The following is a 24,528-nucleotide window of genomic DNA, read 5'->3' as shown; positions in this document are numbered from 1 at the left end:
AAGACTGAAGGAAACCTATGTATGTATGTATGTATGTATGTATGTATAAAAAAAGGAAGGAGGAAAAAGATCAGGAAGGAAAAGGGACAAAATCGGTCCAGCCGCTGATCACTTACTATGTATGACTTTTGGAATGTTCCTTCATGTGTATTTTACATGTATATCTGTGTGTACGTATGTATAGGCATATGTATGTATGTGCGTATGTGTGTGCCTCTACGTGATTATGGTTGCATGTGTGTGCACATGCATACGTATGTTCGCGTACATCTGTATGTACGCATGTATTTATTGTCATGGGTATGTGGGGTCGAGAGGGCTCCCGTAAGCCGTGGTGAAGGCAACCCCTCTAGGAGAAGCAACTCTTAGATAAAAAAAAAACGTAAAGCGGGAGACCAGTACCCGCATTAAGCTGGTCTGCAGTTTGACTTGTTGCTGGCTATCTTGCTCTTGCTTGTTGCTGGATGTCAACATTTTGAACCGAGAGAGAGAGAGAGAGAGAGAGAGAGAGAGAGAGAGAGAGAGAGAGAGAGAGAGATTTAGCTGTTGTACAAAGCTAAAACTCTGTATCAACATATATATATATATATATATATATATATATAGATACTCCCTCAGCCATGGAAAAGTTGTGACGCGTGTAGGCCTGAAATGCTGGAAGCAGTAATAATTGATCTGCCATCATATATATGTATGTATAGGTGTATGTATGTTCATGTACAGGTGAATATATATGTATATATATCTATGTGTATATGTACGTATATGTGTATATGTATGTATATATGTACGTGTGTATGTATATACGTATATATATTGTTTGTATGTATGTGTATATATGCATGTGTGTGTATGTGTATACATGTATGTGTGTATGTATATGTACGCATGTATATGTTTATGTATATATGTGCATGTTTGTGTATAAGTGCATATTCATGTATCTCTATGTATATGTAGGTAAGTGTATGGATATATATGTGCATATGTGTACATATGTATATATATATATATGTATATGTGTGTATGTATTTGTATATATGTGTGTATTTATATGTATGTACATGTGTATGTATGCGTGTGTATGTATATGTATGTGTATTATGCATTGTGTATGCATATATGTATTTATGTGTGTATGTTTACAGATATGTATGTGTATGTGTATATATGTAGATGTGCATTTATATATATATGTATGGCCGTCTTGTGTATGTTTATGTATGTATATGTATGTGTATTATGTGTTGTATATGTATTTATGCATATATGTGTGTTATATGTATGTGTGTATGTATATGTATGTGTATATATGCATGTATGCCTACATGTATATATATGTATGTATACTAATGACCTTCTTCAGTGTCATGTTTGTTTGAGCCTGTGAATTTTGCCGTCAGGACTAAAGTCATTTTCGGCTCATGGACTTTCAGTGCCTGAGGGATTGGTACTCGTCTGACAAGACGTTGCAAATCATCATCATGTATGTATATGTTTCACAATCCCTCAGCAGTAGATGCTGATGCAATTGATACCCTACCACAATGTGATATCATATTCAGAATGGATCGTTTGCTTAATCTGGTTGAGGTGCAGTTGGTTATCGCACAAATCAGCAGTGGCAAGGCACCTGGTTTGGATGGTATTCCGGTGGAGTATCTTAAGATTAGATGTGCGAATATTGCTAATGCTATCCTTGATTTTGTTGAAATTTTGTGGAAATCTTCGAAGATGCTCCTGTTCCACAGCATTGGGTTGATGGTGTCTTGGTGATCCTGTTTAAAGGAAAGGGACAGAAGAATATTTGTGACCACTACCGTGGGATTATGCTTTTGAAAGCTGTTGGAAAAGTTCTCGTATGACTTCTATTAAAGAGATTACTGGACGATGTTTGTCTTAATGCTATTCCAGTCAAAAAGTGGCTTTAGGTTTAGCAGAAGAACTATGGATATGATTTTTTCAGCCCGGCAAGTCCAGAAGAAATGCATTGAACAACAGATACCACTGTATCAAGTGGTTGTGGATCTAACCAAAGCATTTGTTACTGTTGACAGGGACGCTCTCTGGTTAATCTTAGAGAAAGTGGGGTGTCCCCCAAGCTTTGTTAGAATATCCAAGGAACTGCGCAGGGACATGAAAGCTCGAGTCTCGAGAAACGGAAAATTGTCTGATGAAATCCCCGTTGACAATGGTGTCAAACAAGGTGATATTCCTGCCCCTACTTTTTTTTCTCTATATATTTTGCTGCTCTACTTGCTCAGTCGTTTCGAGAGTGCGATAGAGGTGTCATGTTAAAGTTTCGAACCAAAGGTCGCATTTTTAATCTTAGAAGATTTAATGCCAGAACCAAGCTGCATCATGTCTTGGTCAAGGAGTTACTGTATGCAGAAGATGATGTTTTATTGTCACACACTGAGACTGATATGCAGCATATAATGGATAGCTTTGCTGACTCCTGCGCTGCCTTTGGTCTGAGGATCAGCCTGTCTAACACAAAGGTGATGTTCAGTCCTGCACCGGGCCAGTCATATGGGGAGCCGAACATCATGGTCTGTGGTGCTAGACTGAGAGTAGTTGATTCATTTGTGTAGCTTGAGTCGAGGGATGGCTGTCTCGACACTGAAATCCACAGGCGAATTCAGAAGGCATATGTAGCTTTTGGAAGGTTGGAGAAGAGAGTGTGGTCTGATCGTGGCATCACAGACAGGACTAAGATCTGCGTTTACAAGAGCTGTGTGCTAACCACACTGTTGTATTCATTGGAGACATGGACATTGCATCAATGGCACATTAAATGGCTTGAACGATTTCACCAAAAATGCTTGAGACGTATCTTAAACATCAAGTGGCAAGCACAAGTACCCGATACTGAAGTTCTTGTGAGAGCATGTTGCTCTAGTATTGAGACCCTTGTAATCCGATCTCACGTGTGTTGGGTGGGACACTTGGTTTGAATGAAAGATTGTAGGCTGCTAAAACAAATTTTTTTACGGGAAGCTGGAAAATGACAAGCGTGCTCAACAAAAGCCTAGGAGGAGGTTCAGGGGCTCTACAAAGAATACTTTGAAAGTCTTACAAATCGACATCGACACATGGGAATAACTTACTCTGCAAAGGCCGAAGTGGCGAAAGCGTGTACGTGAAAGTTGTGATGATCTAGAGAATTGACGGTCTAAACCATGACCCACAGAGGTGGAAATGCGACACTTGTGAACGAGCGCTTTTGTCAAAAACTGACCACGTACACCACCTTAAGTCGAACAAAACTCCTGTTCAGGTCAACTTTGAACCTGTTAGTCCGAACCAAACGATCTGTTTAGCATGCAGCAAAGTTAGCAAGTCTATTGCTGGTCTGAAAAGACATGTGATTGTTCATAGAAATACCCTTCAACCTTCAGAGAAAGAAAATTGCTCAATTTGTATGTCACATCTGCTTCAAGATGTGCAAATCTGCGGCGGGAGTGCAGATTCATCTGAGATGGCATGGGCGGCAAGATTGGGAGAACTCAATGTGACGACGACCATCTGGAAAGATGCAACAATCATCATGGATGTATATGTATGTATGTATGTATGTATGTTTCTTAAAAACTTTTGATAGACGTCACGGATTTTCAGGAGATCGGTATCATTTTGAAGATCGACCCTTCGGACGACTAATATCGAAAAATTGCACCAAAACATTAATTTCCTCACCTTAAACTCGTTCGTTTTGTTCGAGGATTTTTTGCGTCGACATTTTAGCAAGTCATCGTCACCGTTAGATTGACTTCGGTTCATTTCAACGTTCTTAACTTCCGGTCACGTCATAGAGACATCGGCTAAGACGTCAGATTTTCTTTCACTTTCTTTTCCGCCTACAAATCACGGGTTCTAGCCTGCCTGCCTACTATGACTTTAATTTTTTATTTATTTTCTATTTATTATTATTATTATTATTATTATCATTATTATTATTGCTTAACACAAACCTCCAAACACCCGAGCAACGCCGAGCACACAGGCTAATACCACTCTCTCGCTCTCTATCTCTCTCTCTCTAAAGATATATATATATATATATATATATAAGTGAACGTGTCTTTGTGTCTGTCTGTCTGTCTTTCTGTGTATCTCTCCGTCTGTGTGTGTGTGTGTACATTTCCCTTCGCAATAACTCTGTCAATCTTTAGTCTACATATTCGAAATTTGATACACAGGGTACTTAGATTTGGAAAAAATCTATGTGATCGGTTATCAGCCAGAAATTTGGCTGTTAAAGGGGTCAAAGTTCAACGATTTAACATTTGAGAACTCTATCAAACTCCTCCGAAAATCTTGGGTCTAAACACTTGAAATTTTAGATAAATGTTCCTTGGATATGGATCTACCTTAATAACTTGATTTGAGCCCAAAACAGTAGATGTTAAGGGGCCATAATAGGAGTGAAAGTTTAAAAAATTGACCGCTTTTTTTTTTTTTTTTTGCTCAACATACACATCCAAACACCCGGGCAATGCCGGGCTGAAATGCTAGCATGTATATATGTACATGCGTGTGTATGTATGTGGGTTACAAAGAAAAACATAATATAAACTTAGCCGAACCTGTATATTATTGTATATTTATCTTCATCAAACGAGAAAAACTTGGCAAAATATATTGTCCAGCTTGGATAATTGAACAAGTTTACAACCGTTTATGCATTTATTAAAAACGGGAAAAAGATGGGAAAATGAGTGGTGGGAGGAAAATAAATATATAGGTGAGAGAAGGAGGAGGAAATTAAAAAAGACAGTGAGACAGAGAAAGCAGAAATATATTCCATATGTATAAATAAAAAGTGTAAATCAGAAATTTACATGAACAAATTTATTTTTCGACAGAATAAGAATATTACATTCTTTGAAACTCCGCGGAGCAACGGAATAAGGATATTTCACCGTCCCTTTTTTATTGAAGGTATTCTGTCGAAAAAAAAATTTGTACATGTAAGTTTGTGATTTACAGTTTTTTATTTATGCATATCGTATTAAGCTCTATTTCACACTGTCGGATCCAGCTTTTTTTATTTGCATTCATCTAGTAAACTTTCCCTATTAATCACATGATTATATATATATATATATATATATATATATATATATATATATATATATATATATTTAGTAAAAATGACAATTAATTTTACCAAAATGATCCAAGATGGTAAAACTAAAGTATATTATAAATATTAAAGAATTACTATAAATAAAGTAAACTCAAGGCGATGATTCTGCACCGAGATCCTGTATATATATATATATATATATATATATATATATATATATATATATATATATATATATATATAATCATTATTATTATTGTCAACCTTCTGTCTTTTGAGAAAACCGCATTCTATTTACTACGGCGTCTGCTGTGGCTAAATAGTCCCATTTCAGATTCGCCGCTACGTTGGCAGATACTGCAGTTATAGTCAGCGGTATGGATGCTGGGGGACGCAGGGATGGACAGTATGTCTTCTCGCCAGTAGGTCCTTTTTTCTTCACAGTTTCTTTCTCTCTTCTTTTTTTTGCTTATTTTATACTGTCCTTGACCTCTGCTCGCCAGACTGTGCGATCGAGTGATCTATGTACATGCCTGTTTCATGGTAACTCCCTCTCGTCAACGTAGCTTGACTGTTTCTAGAAATCGAACTCCAAACCATGTCTATCACAGATTACTGTTTTAAAAATAATAAAAATAAATACAATGTTATATACATCCAAATAAATTATGGGCGACTTTCTAAGTAAATAAAAATGGCCTTCGATGCGAAGCCACTATTTAACCATATTTGTCCTTAAAAACACAAAACAACAACAACCACAACAACAACAATTCCCCCCTCTCTCTCTCCCTCCCTCCCTCTCTCTCTCTCTCTCTCTATATATATATATATGTATATGTGTGTGTGTGTGTTGACTATATATTAAAAATGTATAGCTAGATCTATTACTTACCATCGTTGCTCTTTGTTCATGAGATCATATGTTAGCATTTATTCATGTAATAATGCTAACATCAGGGTTTACTATTACACGGCAAATGTGTGCACGCTTTCTTGGTTATTTATTCCGCTGACAATTTATTCAAGAATACAACTAAGATAAGTGCAAACAAGATATTGGGTTCTTGAACGCATCTTATATCTTTACGTGCTTTTCATTTCAAACGTAGACTTTATGGGCGCCAAGGTTTTCGATAATACGAAACATTCAATAAATATGTTCATGCTCAATAAAACATTCTTCGATGAGGTTCTAAATTTGTAGCACGCGCTGATTAGAAACAATATGTCTGTATATGGTTTGTCCAGAGGGGGATCTACATAGTCTTACCGATGAAATAATAAATACAAAGCAAAATGTGTTGTTTTTTTTTACGCAATCAAAAGTGACAATATTTAAAATAACATATTTACATGAACTACATATTTGGATTTCTTTCTATAAATACAAACAATTTTATTTCCAACCAACATCAGGTGCCTTTGCTGATTAAATAAATCTGTGATTGTAGATAAAATACTGAGACGTGTAGGGAATGTGAGAACTTCTAAAACTATCGAATCAAAGGTACGTTTGCAGTTTAAAGCCTGTTTTTCCATGAGTCTCTCTCGGCGATGCTCGGCGATCGACGGAAACCACCAAAGTATACCGAGTAAGATAAAAGGAAATACAAGCGAGCAGGCGGTAAAAATTGGAAGAAAAAAAAAAGGAAATTGATTTAGAAGGAAGAGAAAAGAAAGGGCAGTGTGTCATTGCGCTTCTTCAAGAACATATCTTTTTACAAGGAAGGAAAATAAATAATTCCAGTATAAACACCATCAACATTCCCATGTTAAGAACGGCTTTCGGGATATACATCCCGCGACCTCGAAAGCAGTTCTTAATATGGGAGAGTGGAGGTGTTTATACTACACTGGAGCAGATCGTAAAAAAAAAAAAAATACCAAAATAACTTTCCATTCACAAACAAAACAAAACACATGTTCGTTCACTAATTAAAAACAAACAAACAAACAAACATTTATCCCCCCCGCAAAAAAACACAAAAAAGTACAGTTGCTATCAAAATAAATAAAACAGTAAATTTATGAAATTATTACGGTAAGTTGTTTGTTCGTTTTTTGAAAAATGCTGTTCGCTCAGTATAATCCGGCGGTTTTTGTTGTTCGGCGGGCATTGCTGAGCGGGACTCACAGATACATGGGCTTTAAACTGCAGAAGTACCGAAGTAAATTCTACGCTTTATTGTAAAATATAGATATTAGCTTAATGAGGTAAACAGAAGTATAAATATGGTTTATAAGGGCAGTATTTTGTACCCCCCTTGGACATTACAAAAAAAGAATTGTACATAGTTTTATGTATATACTAGCAGAAGTACCCGTCGTTGACTGGGTTCAAAAAAAGCCGACGGAAAATGGACCGTGATTGATGAAAGTATGATAGGTTATGAAAAGGACGGGGTTGTAAAGAGATAGGTGTTGATACTCAAAAATTTTACCCTGAGCACAATATGATGAAAGTAAAGATAATTTTCGCGAAAATATATTTTTTATATCAACTTTGTTTGCATTCGTAGCCAAGAGTGACCAAAAAAAATATGTTTCCTTACAAAGAGAAAATATTATATATATATAATATAAATATACAAGAAAAAAATGTCACCATAGTCAATAAAAGTTACTTTTATGATAGAAAAAGGTCATTGGTTTGTATTTTTAAGTAGTTTGTAAATTTTTTCTTTTTTTTTTTTAATTCACGAACCGGTTTTAAAAAAATCAAAATGGCAGGGACTTTTAAATAGAGAGCCCCGTTTTCAATTTGAAGGAGGGGTACCTGAGCATTATGTGTTAACAATTTAAGAGAGTTCCGTCAACGTAAGGAATATTTATAAACATATTTCAGTGTTTTCCGTTATTTTGTGCTTAAGGAATATTCGATTATGGCATGTATAGTTTATATAAAAATTCATTTAAGTAGTTATCGCCTCAAATTTCGTTTTAATTTCGGTTAGCTGAAATTATGTCAAGTAAAAAGCACTAAAAATTATTTACAGGCAAAAAAAAAACCATGAACTGAACTTTTATTGACTATGGTAACATTTATTTATTGTATATTTATTTTTTCGTGTAGTCGTTTGTTGGCTTTCCTGCTAAACACTCTTACTAAATAATATCGACGAAATATCGAAAAACAAAGAAACAAAAACAGTTTCGAAAAATAATGAAGCTTTGCTTACTTTAGTAAAATAATCCGAAATAGCAAAATGGGATATTAAAAAAGTAAACACGTGATTACTTTAGTTTTTTAAGCAAAGAATCGATATAAATATGAATAAGAAGAAAAAGGCGCCCTATTCAATCAGAACAGCTTCGTTTCAGTTTTACAGTATTGAACAGTGTACTATTACACCGTCGGATTCAGGATTGTACTATTGTAATGTAAAGAACACGCAGAAAGGGTTGTAATCAACTGAACTCCTAGTACAGTGACAGAAAAAGCTTAAACAGATATATAAATAAAAATAAAAAGGATATGTAAATGTTTTAAAAAGACACGTAATCACGTGAGCAGGATTTTTCCTTCTTTTGACACGATAACCAGTAACGTTCTTATTTTTTATTAGTTATCTATGTATCTATTTTCGAAAGAGTGCCTCGTGCAAGTTGAGAAGGAAAAAAACAGAGATGCCAAATTTGTGTCGAGAATTGTCTAAAGTGCCGACTTTTTTTTTTTTGGCTTTCACTTTAATAAGAACGTGTATTTATGATATGAATTTATTCGACACAATATGATTCAGCTCAAAAAAGATGTCATTGTGGACCCTCACACCTTTCAAAAAACGTTGTTACACTTTGTGACATATTTACATTCTATGGAGGTCAGGCGCGAACGAACACCCCGGAATTTTATTATACAATATTTCTTCAAACTGAAACATAATTATATACAAAATATACTTACGCAGAAGATATAAAAACTCTTTGAGCCATATTTCCAAAGAGTACAGACGCGAACGCAGACCCCACAATTTTATTATACCATCCCTATTTAAGTAAAAACATACTTATCAAAGTATTCTCATGTACATCTATATCAAAAACTCTTGTAAACGGTTTTATTTTTTATTTCCCTACTTTGGGGGCCAGGCGTGAACGCAAACACCAAAATTTTTATGAACCACCGTTCTGCCAGATTCAAACATACTCATTGCTGATCCTCGATACATCTTCTATCATTATATGTAATGAGTTTTTTTTTTTAAATAGTCAACCATATAGGAGACTATTCGTGACCAGACACACACAGATGCTCAGCTTTATATATATATATATATATATATATATATATATATATATATATATATATATATATATATATATATAACCACTTGACTAACTAATATTTCTGTCCTCTCTCCCTATTTAGAAGCAAAGTACTCGATATCGCATCTATACCTTTTTTACACAGGAATCACGAAGGCCCGGAGGCCACTCGAGAGTAAAGGTTAATGGGTATACATTAGTCAATGTGGTTATAGCTTATAAACATAAGTGGTGGATATTATGTAAATTGGATTACTTATAGGGACAGTCTATCAAGAAATTGTTTACATTGGACTTGAATATAATACGATTGTAGTAAGCTGGAAAGCAAGGAAACGGAGAGTGTTCCACTAGGGTGACGTTCTAAGAAAGACGCTTTGTTCATGGAATCTACATCTAGGTTATGGCACAGATAAATAGAGTGGGTAATTATTTATAGCGGTTTCGGCAAGACGGGTGTTTTTCGTGAAAGTTTTGCGAGGAGGAACGATGGATTGGAACTCAGACGAGTGCTTACCATAGAAATAACGATAAAGCAAGGACACTCCTGCAAAATCTCTTCGGTGGGAAAGAGGTTGCAGCAAAGAGAAAAGGGAATCTCCCACTATGCTACGAAGTCTATTTTGAACTCTGTCAAGGCAGGATAAAATGCTACGAGCAGCTCCTGCCCAGATGTGGCAACAGTACTTGCGTCAGCAGTGAGATTTCTACTGGAACAGTAGAAAGATCCTGCCATTTTACAAACGAATAATAAACGGACACTTTAAATACGAGAAGCATAATTAATAAAATCTAAAAATTAACTATTACAGACGTTCAGCTTTATATATATATATATATATATATATATATATATATATATATATATATATATATATATATGTGTGTGTGTGTGTGTGTGTGTGTGTGCGTGTTTATTTGTTTTTGTTAGCGATACTTTTTGAATGAATTAAATTATTTATATGAAAGGGAATTTAACCTAAATGCGAGTTGGGAATAATGTTCCCTTTGACTAATTTGGTACTCCCAAACGGGGAGCGGCATATGTATTATTTTTAGAATATAATTATCCACTAACACGTGTTTCGTTGTCTATCGCTTATCAGAGTGGTTGAATCTAACGAGATTCGAACTCGAGTATATCCCCACCACAACAACCAACCCAGAGAAATGTCTGTGGACAATGTGTTTTAGCTGTGGTATTTTAAATTACATTGGGTTTCGCCGAAAAATTATTTAAGGCGACACATTCTAAAAAATGAGCCAGTAGAATTTCGCGGTCATGTCTGCTTCTTCCATTCACATGACATTACATCAATCACCCCATCCACGGTATTCCTTTCCTCACCTCATCATATAAGATGTCTAAGAGAAACGATAAAGTATCCTTTCGTTTTTTTTCCTTCGATCACACTTATCTTGAATTCTTCTCACATCTTGAATTCTTCTCATTTCTTGTATCATGTAGCCATAGACATACGTCCTACTATCAACAGACGCAATTACACCTTACCATGGACACAGGTAATTACGTCTTACCAAAGGTAGGTGTAATTACGTCTTACAATATGCAGATCTAATTAGTCCTACCGTGAACATGTGTTTTTTTTGTACATGGAGTTCACTACTTATCAAGGCCCAATGGCCACTCGGGGATAAGGGTTATTGTGTGTACAGTAATCAATGGGATAGTGTAGCAATAGTGTTGGAGAATTGATAAGGTGTCATTACTTAGGGGGCGGTTCATCAGAAATTTGTTTGTGTTGGACTTGAAGACATCCAGGTTTAAGTCGGGAGGGAAACAGGCAAGAGGAACAGAGTTCCGCAGGCGTGCAGTTCTAAGAAAGAAACTTTGTTCGTGGAATCTACGTTTTGATTTAGGCACATATAAGGAGTGGGGAAAATTATTGACGGTAGTTTCAGCTAGTCGGGAGTTTTTTGAAAAAGATTGGCGAGGGGTGACCAGAGAATGGAGCTCAGACGAGCACTTGCCATGGAAATAACGATAGAACAAAGACATGCTCGCTACGTCTCTTCTGTGGGAAAGAGGTTGCAGGGAAGAGAAAGGGGCATCCCCCACTAAGCTACGAAGTCTATTTTGTACTCTGTCAAGGCAGGATAGACTGATTTTAGCAGCTCCTGCCCAGATGTGGCAGCAGTACTCCATCTTTGGACGTACTTGGCTCTTATATAGATAGAGAATTACATCATTAGTGAGATATCTTCTGGAGCGGTACAAGGATCCCACCATTTTCCCAGCGACCTTGGCCACAGACTGGATGTATGTGTTCCATTTAAGATCAGGAGTAAAGGTCAAACCCAGAAGCTTATCAAAACATTGGACCTCCCTTAGACGAGCGCCATCCATTTCAATTGATGCCAGATGGGGATCAGAGCGTTTATGATGTAGAGATAGGAGCTTGGTCTTAGATGCATTAAAGGTAACCAGCCACCTCTTTCCCCACTTACATGTGTAATTACCTCCAACCAAATACATGTATGATTATGTTCTACCAGAAACAGGTGTAATTACGTACTACCAGACACAGGTTTAATTACCTCTTACCATAGAGAGGTGTAATTACGTCTTATTATACACGGATATAATTAGGTCCTATTACACACTGCTGTGATCACGTCCTGCTGTAAAGAGGTATTATTACATCCAACAACAGACAAGTGAAATTACGTCTTATCATAGATATGTTTAATTGCGTCTTATCATAGACATACGAAATTACGTTTAACCAGACATTATTTATTATGATTAATTAGACAGAGGTTTAATCATTGACAGATGTAATTACGTCTAACCTTATACATGTGTAATTACCAGGGCTATGCTAACAGAATATTCCTCTCATTGTTTTGACTCTCGAGTATATATCTAGACACAGTTAATCAACCGAGAACTATATCACTCTATATAAAAGCATGTATGATATGAACTGATATACACTTGAGAGTCCAAACAATGTAAAGAATATACTGTTTTCATAGCCCTAGTGATTACGTCTTTTTTACGAGGAAATCACCAATTATCGAGCCCGGAGGCAACTCGAGGATAAGGGTTATTGCGTGTACAGTATACCCGTTCACATACACTTTTTCATGGTAACGTTAGAATCCAGAATTATTGGAACCGAGCAATTGCATCGACAACGGACAACGCCAGACCCAAAGTGGATGGATAAGATGCAGTACATCGAAACCCACTTTGGGTCTGGCGTTGACCGTTGTCGATGCAATTGCTCGATTCCATCTGCAATCTAACTTTATAATGAAAAAGTGTATGCGAACGGATATCTCTCTCTTTCTCTCTCTGTATACATATATATATATATATATATATATATATATATATATATATATATATATATATAGATTTGTTATTGTTGTTTTTTCAAGCGATACATACGGTTAATATTGGCTCCGCCTTAAATCCCATTTTTTATTTACTTAGAAAGTCGCCCTTTTAATTTGTTTGGACGTATATAACATTTTTTATTTATTTATTATTTTTGAAACAATAACCTACGTACACGCGTGTTTCGAGGTCGTTACCTCTCGTCAGCGTAGTTCAACTGTTTCTAGGGATCGAACCTCAGACCATGTTTACCACAGTCCGATGCCTTAACCGTTAGGCCACAGACCCTAGATTAATTATACTGTTTATTTTTATAGCTTATAAATTTAGATTTGTTATTGTTGTTTTTTCAAGCGATACATACGGTTAATATTGATTTAATAAATCAACGGAAGGTTTTTGTTATTTTTATTTCTATTTTTTCCGGTTTGTTTGTTTGGAAATTCGTTTGCGTCTGTTACTTTACCGGCTTAATCCGATGACTGCTGGTCGATCTTGAACCATAATTGACGGACGATCTCGAGGACCCGGATCAAATTCTTCAAAATATACACGGGATGTTCAATGTACATGGCGGCTGATAAAAAAGGATGCTTTTTCATTATTGTAGCGACATCCGACAGCCGAAAAGATGTTTTATTTAAAAACCCATGATAACTACATCCATGTTTTGTTAATTTTTAACAATAAGCAATGCTATCTAACTAATTGTACTGTCACAATTACTTAAGTCTTCCATGATTCAATGAGAAAAATGATTTCGGCTATGTTAGTTTTGTCACGTGATATGTGACGTAAGCATAGAGAAAATAGCTAAAATTTCTAATTTCTTCGAAAACTATTTTTTTTAATAATTGATTTCTACCTCATCGTTTTTCGTCAGTTTTGGATATTTTCATTACTGCTACATGGCAATTCACTAGATACTATTGGTTTTACGTGAAAATTAATATTTTAATTTCTGAATAACAAAAAGCACCAAAATGTTTACGAATTTGATGCTATTTGAAGGCAACATATTTTCTCCCCAAAAATGTGCGAAAATAAAGATAGTTTTTGAATACTAAACAAGTTTTCTGAACTATTCTTTAAAACTTATCCTACAACATTTTTACATTCTCTTCTCCTTTCTTATTTCTTTCTGAATTATTATCAGTCTCCCACTTACTTTGTTGGTTTATTCTTTAAGCATACGATACGAATTTTACATTTATTTATTTCTAATAAAATGCTATGCATCATACAAAAAGAAAATCTGTTACATCTTTTAATTTACAAGATTTTCCAGTTCGTGCTCCCATACATGTTCATCATAAATTAAATCCTCATGTTGTCTCCTCTGTCAACATCAGGAAGAACGGGCAGTGAACATCCATTGAATGATTTAAACGGGCATACCATTTTAAGTTATGATATTGTACTTCAGAATTCGCTTGGCATTTGCAATAATCATTATCAAGGCTCAGGTACAAGTTTTACATTTGTGTGACTTACATATACACCCCGATTGCTTCTTAGATGGACAAATATATGCTGCGCGTTCTAAGGTCGGAAAATCAGACAATCTCGTAATCTGCACAGAAAAAGGAACAGATCAAAATAGTGTGTATCCACAAATATTGAGTACAAACACATAAGAATACATTTTGTATTTTTTGTGTTCCATTTAAAAAAAACTAAGCAATAGCAACGCGTGTCCGGGTGCATATATAATATATATATATGTATATGTATATATATATATATATATAAATATATATATATATATATATATATAATATAATATATATCATGTCTTGCATCATATATATCTGTATATCTATCTATCTATATATATATATATATATATATATATGCTTTAAACACCCTTATTTATTGTACATTCATTTAGTAAATAATAATATTTAAATGCAGTTTTCGTCAAGCTCTAACGCTAAGATTTTACACAGTGTATATATATTATTTGGAGTCAATTAGGGCATGTTTTTCCCAGATATATACAATTAGCCTGGGTGCCTGGCGTTGCCTGGGTGTTTGGATGTTTAGTGGTAGTGAAAAGGCAGGCTCGAGCCCGTGCCGCGAAGGAGGAAAGAAAGTGAAAGAAAATCTGACGTCTTAGCCGATGTCTCCATGGCGAGACCGGAAGTCCAAAGCGTTGAAATTAACCGCAGTCAATCCAACGGTAACGTTGACCTGCTAAAATGTCGGCGAAAAAAATCGACCCATCCTTGTACAGAACGGCTGAACTTCGAGTGAAGGAATTAATGATTTTGGCTAATTTTTCGGCATTTGTCGTCTGAGGCTTCGAGCTTTAAAATGATACCAAACTTGTCAGGATCCGTCGCCTCGTCAAAAGTTTTTACGAGACATACATACATACACTTGAACAGGCAGGTGAGATTTATATTATAGACAAACGGAAGCTCTCGGCGTGGCTCGGGTGTTTGTAGGTGTAAAAGAAACAAAATTTTGGTAGGCAGGTAGGCTCGAATCCGAAACCTTGAGGTGAAGAGCCTGATAACTTACCACGACGCTACGAGGAGAGAAAAGTGATAATGGTTGAAATTAAACGTTTAAAAAATCACGTGGTTAAACGATCGTCAACGTGTGGTTTTCTAAGTCAAACATCACGCCATAGTATTAGAGAAATGAAATCAGTGCGAATTTTGTAACATAATAGTCGCTGAAATAAAACATACAAATGACCTCATTTCGTAATTCGGACATATTATAATCTAGGGAGTATATAAAAAGTTCTAAGAAACAGTGACCCCCCCCCTTCGAAGCCTTTGGCGGACATACGAAAAAATACATTTTCGGTTTTATATTATAGATATTATCTATTATATAATAAAAGTGAAAATGTATGTATGTATGTTCGCTTTTTCTGTATGTCTACAAAAGCCTTTTTTTCAGAGAAGCGGTTGGTCGGTTTACAACTTTTTAAAACATTTATATCACATATAAATCGTAATATCTCACAGTTAACAACGAAGCTCGCCTGTCTATTTAATTTGCTCGATTTCGGGAAGATAAATATTGAACATTTGTCCCTCGCCGCATGTGGGTTAGTCTTTTTCCTATAACATCTTGGAAAAATAAAAGTAAAAAAAGCGTTCCGCAGTAAATGAAATTCTATCTCGCAGTCAAACTTGACCTCATTAACTCATTAAAACGGGCACCTGTCAAATCCAAGTAATTAAATAAATTCAAACTTGTTTCCGTTAGCATCTCGTGGTGGGGCAATGGTTAACGTCGCACGTTTTTTTTTCACACTTTAATTTACAACTTTGCCTCAAGGGTTCGGGTTCGATCCTCGTACTTACCTACCAAAACATTTTTTAATCCCCCCACCCTCGAAGTTTCCACACACACCTCCAAACACCCGGGCAACGCCGGGTACACCTCGCTAGTCTATTATATAAAGAAATGTAAATGACTTAGATTATTATCATTTTCAATAGAAAGCGATGGGTTCGGTGTAGGTGAAAGACAGGTTAAGATGAGAGACGTAGAAAGCAACAAAGAGCCGATTTGAGAGATTTAGAGAGGTTGGAGATTTACCATAAACATGTTACACACACTTTGTAAACATTTTATATATATTTCTATCATCTCAGGCAACGCCAAGTAACCCAGCTAGTCAAGTCATAAAAAGACTGATAGGCGGATAAGCAAACATGGCGACGGATATCTTTAAATAGATATCCGTATCTTGAACGGTTATTAAATCGATACAACCCGTCTGAATCTACAAATTGTTTGATCACCCAATCTCTTATCTGCGATCAGCATCCCTACGTCCATATTTATCAAAACATATGTAATTATTAGCGAAGGAAACCACGAGTGTTTATTTGCCTCTCGGTAAATCCGTATTCCGAGTTTCAAGGCAGTATTTTAATGGTAGCATCCCTCCTTTTTTTTCTTAACCTCATTAAGTTAGAAAATGAGAAGACTTTACGTTTGATTTAAGCCTGCCCACCGGTTGTAAGTGCGCGTCTCGCTCAGGCTGCGCTTAGAAAATCGCTCAAGTGATTAATGACGTTACAAGCTTTAATATGAAGCTATTTCCGAGCCAACAAAAGTCGATGGAAAACAATTCTCGTCTAATGCCTTAATTTGTGCAGTATCTGCCGAAAATTAGTTCCTATATTTCCAACCGAGATTGATCGGGTACGGATGCTATATTTAAAATACCCCTGATAAATTAGACTGTCCATTAAATTTGTTTAAAGTAATTAGGTTAAAGAACAATCTAAACTTAAATTTATCTCAGACTCTGTTTTTGTTTTTCATACGAATGATCATACAAACACATTTATTTTTAATGTTCTTCTCAAGCCGGGGTTCCTCAGGTCAACAAGTACACGATCTCGTTTGTACATTATTCTGGCATTTCCTGTCATTGTTCTAAACAATAAAAATATCTGTCTGTCTTTTACAAAGCACAATAAATCGCCCCTTTTTTATAGGTCACCCGCCGCTGTCCGGGATTCAATTAACGTTTAACAGACAATCTCAGCATATTGACCCTGTCTTACTCAGGGTTTTAGGGGATTTTATCCTCCCCAACGATGAGCAGGATCGCTATTAATGGATTCCCGGTGCTCTTTTAATATGTGACTTACTAAATGTTTGCCAACCTAAAATAACTCTCATCAGAATTCTAACTCTGAAAAGTCGGTAAATTTGATATTGAAAGATCAACGAATTCCTCCAGAATATTCAGTTTGTTTAGTTGTTTTTCTTACAACACATTAACCACTTATTGCTGAATTACGAGCTGCTTTCAATAAGTTTCCCGAATTGTTTCGTAGGGAACTTTTATTGATAGAAAACATAAAACTCTAGTCCCCTTTGAAATAATGTACTCCGTCTGTAATGCACCTGTTGTACCGTTTCAATAGTCTCTGGAAAGCTCCATGGAAGTGCTCTTGTCTGAGCGGGGCAATGACCCTCGTCACAGCCTTTTTCATATGGTCAATTGTCTCATAACGAAAGTCTCTAATGTTTGCCTTGAGCTTAGCGAATAACAAAAAGTCACAGAGAACAAGGTCTAGACTATAGGGAGGGCGAGGACATGTCTTTGATACCCATTTGATCAAATAGCCTGTGACAGGGATAGAGTTGTGGATTGGTGCATTGTCCTAGAAGAAATGCCACTGATCCGATTTGAAGAGTACTGTCCTCTTTCGACCGATTTTATTGCTGAACCTTTTTTTAATATAGAACAGAGTGGAACAATACAATTTTCACCCTAGAAAAGATGACATGATTACATTTCCGTTTGATGAAAACCGGTTTTCAGTTTTTGTTGCAGACCAAGTTGATCGGTTGTCTACAAATTCGAAGAGCGATAGGAGCCTTCCATTATGTCTGAAAGTGACACAATGTTCAACAAACGAAATCGAGAATGGGCCGCTGTACAACTCATGCTTGCTACTGATTATAGTTATGGCAACATGACCATTATCGACACCCTGAATATACACTGATGGATTGCACGAATAACAGTGACGTTTCCAGTGTGATGAAAAATGTTTCCGGCCACGGTTATGGTGTTTCGTGTGGTTTCAACTGAAGGCCACATTATGCCACCTCACATCTTCGAAGTCGGCTTGAAAGCTAACACTAAAGTGTATTAGGATGTGCTGAAGACTGTGGTGATCTCCTAGTGTAATCAGGTAACCGCTGGCAGACCCTGGCAGACCCTGGCGTGGCAGCACTACTCGGCGCCGGTAAGACGCAAGCTTGGCTTCAGAAGTAATTCTACGACTTTTCACCCTTCTTTCACTTGCCCCCGCTCCTTCCCTAACCTGAACCCGCTGCAATACTTCGTTTGATCATAGGTCAAGAAAATTACCAACAGGACCTTACACAACACCAAAACCAGCCTGATTGCCGCCATTTGCTGAGTATACGCCGATCATCCGCCGATGCTTGGTAAGAAGGCGTGCTCCCGGTTCCGGACCTGTTTCGAGGAAGTAATTGGGACTGAAGGCGGCTACATTGAATGGATGTCATCTCTACTACATAATCAAGTTACCCGGCTTGATTTTTTCAATAAAAGTTTATATAAAAAACATCTTTAGTGTTGTTTTCTTTAGGGCGACACATTTATCGCTCCACCCTATTTCCAGTGAGAACCCAGTAAATAGAGGTCATGTCCGTGCTGTGAAAAAAGGATCATCATAAAGTTTTAGGCGGATTTGCTCTTTCTGGCTTTCTTGTGTCTGAGGGAGCTAGCATGCTTCCACTGGGAACTCTGTCTCTCCGTGTCTGTCTTATAGCAGTAGATCCATTTCAATGCAGGTCACCAGAGCATCAAGAGCTAAAATATCTGAATATATTAGCTCGACCATCTTCCTATTGTCATGACAACGTCTTTCTTCTGATATTCTCTAAGCACTATTGTGACAAACTTCACGCAAATCTTCCTCATTTTTAGTTCCACGCGAAGAATTGGGTGTACAGTTCTCACTTTGACATCAAACCGTGCAATTATTGTCTCTATAGACACACAACGATGGTTACTTATGTATTTCTTTAATTGGCCAATCAACTCTAGTGTTCTGAAATTCTTACTCTTCCCTCACCTCTCATTATCCTCACAGACTCCCTTCCTTCCTTGAATCTTTTATGCAACTCAAGATTTTATGCTCGATTTATGCAAGATGGTCCAACAGCCATCTGAATCATTCCATACGTTTATGTGGGATTTTCCTAATTTAAAAACATCATTTTCTTCTATATCGTTCTTCTACAGTATCCTCACGTCCAGATTGCATGTTTAAATTTCGCAATCAGGCTTTAATAGGGTGTATTCTAATTCCTGCTGTAGCTGGTCTCTTGAACCTGAAGTTATAAAAAAATGGATAGTTATTTCATAAGATGTATAGCAATAACGTATTGATTTTTTAAGAGAGGGCGTCAATTTTAAATGCCTTTACAAAATGTTTGTAAACATATCTTAATTTAAGGCCTTCGTTAAATAACTCTGAAAATTCAGTACATAAGATATTGAAAGAATACCAACATCTTTCAGAATCTTTCGATTAGTTATTTTTGTAACAACACATCAACCCTTTTAAGGTTAGTTATTACTTAATTTTATTAATTTTTTATCTGTTCAAATTCTTAAATATCTGCACATTTTTATAGATTCTTATAGTAGTGGTCAAATGTCGTTTATAAATTAGAATTTGACCCATGGGTGTCAACATTTCTATTAAACTGAACATGTCGTGAAGCCAAGCGATAATTATTTTCAAGTAATATTTTAAACTTGTGTATAATAACCTTCAAATCGGTCAATTAATAGAACCTTACGATGAGAATTTCAAGGTTTATTGTATATTATTTATATTTTTTTGGAATCGTTTGAGATGAGGCTTAATAATTTGTGTATGCAGTTTTTTTTTTTTTTGTGGACTGCTTTCTTCATTATCGTGCATGTTGCTGTTCTACCACGTTTTGGTAAACTTATCCTTCCACTATCTTAAAGTGGTTAACTGCTACGGTCAGAAATGTTGAGTCTTGTAACTGTATCCCCAGTAATTACTGCCTTCCATAGTTGTTGTAATCTCACCAGGTCTCCTGTCTTGCTTTGGATTGGATTGAAACAGCCAACACTCTTTAACTGTCCCAAAACTAAAACGTAGATTCCATGAACAAAGCTTCTTTCTTAGATGTGCACGCCAGTGGAATTATCTTCCGTCTGCCTGTTTCCCACCTGCCTACAACTTAGATGTCTTCAAGTCCAACATAAACAAATTCCTGATGGACTGCCCCCTTAAGTAAGACACTTTATCAGAGCTGCAATACTAACGATTACTACGATACTATCCCATTGATTACTGTGCATGCAATAACCTTTATCCCAGAGTGGCTTCCGAGCCTTGATAAGTGGTGACTTCCATGTAAAAAAAAGCTGTCTTCAGATAATGCTCACCTGGAACCGTAGAGACTCAACGCCTTTATCCACTGCGCCACGGGCCCCGTGGTAAAATAACACAACTATGAAGATGACGATAACAGTTCGTCAAAAAAAAAAAAGAAAAAAGAATAATACTCAAATTCAAGGATTTTATTTTGAATTTCGTTCCTGGCGTATAGCTTTTTTCAGAAATGATTTACATGCTGTTAATGCAATTTTCTTATTTTTTAAAAATAGTTAATAGCTCTGATATTTCAAAATGGGGCAAATTGCGTAATGTATTTATCACGTTTAATCAAATTCCGACTGACATATCGACGGACAGACATAATCTCTATTTTATACGGATAACGACTTAGTCTAATAGCTGTTCTAATACTACACTTAGTCTTTTAGTTGCCGGCCAGTGAAAGAGCAATTAATTTAAACTGTAGGAACTTTTATTTTTGTCTCAGTGAACAGTGCCATTTTTTGTGGAAAGTGAATTGTCTCCCTTTAAAAGCTGGACCTTCTTTCTACCTGCTTTTACTGACAAGGTAGATAAGCAGTAACATATATAAAATAAAACAATAAAATGTAAGTATCTATATACTATTCTGCCTCATTATATTTTAGTTAGTCCGTACGCTACATTTTGAAAAAGGCCCACTACAATTCTGAGTTCTAAATAACTTCAAAAGAAAATGACAAAATTTCTGAAATTTAGCTTTATAAAAGATAAGCTAGCAAAATGTTACGCAAAAAGATAACATTCGAAAAAAAAACAAAAAAAAAGAACAAAAAAAACAGGGCAAACCAAAGAAGAATATTGTTTTCTGATAGGTGCTTTTTTTTACACAGTGATCACTACTTATCAAGGCCCGGAAGCTACTCAGGGATAAGGGTTATTGCAAGTACATTACGTTAGTGTGGAGATTTGATGAAGTGTTTACTTAAGGGGGCGGTTCATTAGGAATTTGTTAACATTGGATTTGAAGACATCCAAGTTGTAGTCCGGTGGGAAGCAGGCAGACGGAACAGAGTTCCACAGGCGTGCAGTTATAAGAAAGAAGCTTTGTTCATGGAATCCGCGTTTTGATTTAGGCACAGATATAGAGTGGGGGAAATTTTTCACAGTGGATTCAGCTAGACGGGTGTTTTTCGTGAAAGATTGGCGAGGGGGGACCAGAGATTGGAGTCCAGACGAGCACCCGCCATGGAAATAACGATAAAACAAGGATAGGCTCGCAACGTCTCTTCTGTGGGAGAGAGGTTGCAGGGTAGAGAAAAGGGCATCCCCCACTAAGCCACGAAGTCTAGTTTGTACTCTGTCAAGGCAGGATAGGCTGTTTTTAGCAGCTCCTGCCCAGATATGGCAACAGTATTCCATCCTTGGATTGAAGGAGTACATGAAAGATTGTCTCCCCTCTTAGGCTGTGATGTTATTATTTATATTGAACTATGTAAGACAATGGTTTATTAGAACTTATTAATATATATCCTTCGGATCAGTTCTATATTAAAACTACAATGGTCACACTTGTCATAGAAATGATTAGACTCATATACTCATATTTGCTGTGTACTGTTGGTTTTCCTGTCGAAAAGAATACTAACTTTTCCACACTAATATATATATATATATATATATATATATATGGTGTGTGTGTTTGTGTGTGTATATTTATATATATGATATATATATGTATATATATAAGATATGTATATTTATACACACACACACACATATATATATATTTAGAGAGAGAGAGAGAGAGAGAGAGAGAGAGAGAGTGAGAAAGAGATGTAAATTAAATATATTTTTCATTCAATACAATTACCTCGGGTCATGTTAATTACACATATTCAAGTAAAAATGATAAAGAATCTTTGAATTTTCGAAATCAACTTTTTAACTTTGTTTTATTTTATAAAAGTCAGAGAAACCACCAACAATTCATACACATTTTTAAATGTTAGTCAATTACAGAAAATCGAGAATACCACTTGAAAATGATTATTCATCCATACCCCAAGCTGTTATGCTAGGTTATAGCTTAGAGTTTCGAAAATAACAAACAAGTCCGAACGTTTAAAATAATAATATTTCGCGATTTTGACACAAGTTATGATTTAAGTTCTTAACTCTCACCTTTTCTAAAGACATTCATTAATCCGAATGAAACCGGTAAATCTCTTGCGTTTTATTGTTTTTGCTATGTCTTTTTCATACATCCCGTCTATACGATATATATATATATATATGTATATATATTATATGTTCTGTATCTTATCCTCAGAATTGTGTGCATGTGTAACTAAGCTTCTTTTTACTGCAATGAACTTTCGGTTATTGCGTATCTGGTGATTTGGTGTTTAAAAGATGAATATAAAGATAATATCATTTATTTTACAGTTATCTGTAGCAATCTGATTTTTATCGCCAGGTGTCGCCGTTTGGTATTCTCAAATGGTTGCCCATCCGGTATTAACCAAGATTTACGTCGCTTAACCTCGTTAATATAACGAACACTGTGTAATCCTGATTATTTAATATTATAGAAACTTCATCTTTATATTATAATTATATGAAGAACGAAATGTTCCGCTGCGAACATATGCAGGAACAACCCCGTGAAATAGTTGATTTAATAATATATAAGAATACGAATGGCATGGCGATGACTTGCGGCGTTTCCTGCAAAGTCAATCGTTAGTAAACGTGATCGATGTGTTATTCGATGCAGAGTTCAGTGTCTTATTGATAAGATTAATAAAATAAATAAAGCAGCTTGTCAAAATTGGACTCATACAGAAGTTCGTTGCGTACATATGCCTGTGTAGAAGATACGTATGTAGTTCGAAATAAAAAAAAGAAGGAATTTATCATTTTAATATGACCTGGCACGAATTAGAATGGTAATGGAAACCAGATGGACCATTGGTCGGTGTTCGTTCTTTTTTGCCCTCTTGTTTCGGCTACTGCTGCTTGCTTTGATGTAGTTTAGAATTTTCGTTTGTGAGTGCACTCCATATACGAAATGAAAACACAAACAAGTATTTGGTCGAGAAACAGTTGCATTCTGTTTTATTTATACAATAGCAAAGGGAACCGACGTCGCCCGGGATTGAACGATGACTAAATACTGTTTCATATTTTTCTTGCTACTAAAATCGGTGAAATCGCTTATTTTCAATCATATTGATTTTGTGTCTGCTTTAGTTCAGGACCCATCGCGGTGCAGCGAGGGGAAGCTTCACACGCCTCCCAGAAATGATAATACATTGTAGTCTACAGTGCACTGTAGATAAACCACTGTTGATTTTATAAATTATTTTTCATATATAATGGCTAGAATCAAAGTTTAAATTGAAAAGTTCAAGTATCAAGGTTCAATTCTGTTTTAAATAGTCAACTTCATTTCTAATGCGCATATCAAAAACCTAGTGTTGATTTTATCCGTCGGGCCTTTTGACTTGTGTGGTAATAAACCATCTCAAATGCACTTGTGATATTAAGCTGCATAAGGCGTTCACATCAGTCAAATTCATCTGTTCATTCTTTCATCGAAAAATTTCAATAATCTATACAATTTTCACCCTAGAAAAGATGACATGATTCCATTTTCGTTTGATGAAAACCGGTTTTCAGTTTTTGTTGCAGACCAAATTGATCGGTTATCTACAAATCCGAAGAGCGATAGGAGCCTTCCATTATGTCTGAAAGTGACACAATGTTCAACAAACGAAATCGGGGATGGGCCGCTGTACAACTCATGCTTGCTACTGATTATAGTTATGGCAACATGACAATTATCGACACCCCCAATATGCACTGATAGATTGCACGAATAACAGCGACGTTTCCAGTGTGATGGAAAA

This window comes from Euprymna scolopes, chromosome 35, assembly GCF_053919585.1.
Source record: "Euprymna scolopes isolate OS-2025 chromosome 35, ASM5391958v1, whole genome shotgun sequence".
Taxonomy (NCBI): Eukaryota; Metazoa; Mollusca; class Cephalopoda; order Sepiida; family Sepiolidae; genus Euprymna; species Euprymna scolopes.
The sequence above is the reverse complement of the archived record's forward strand: the minus strand, read 5'-3'. Positions refer to the sequence as shown.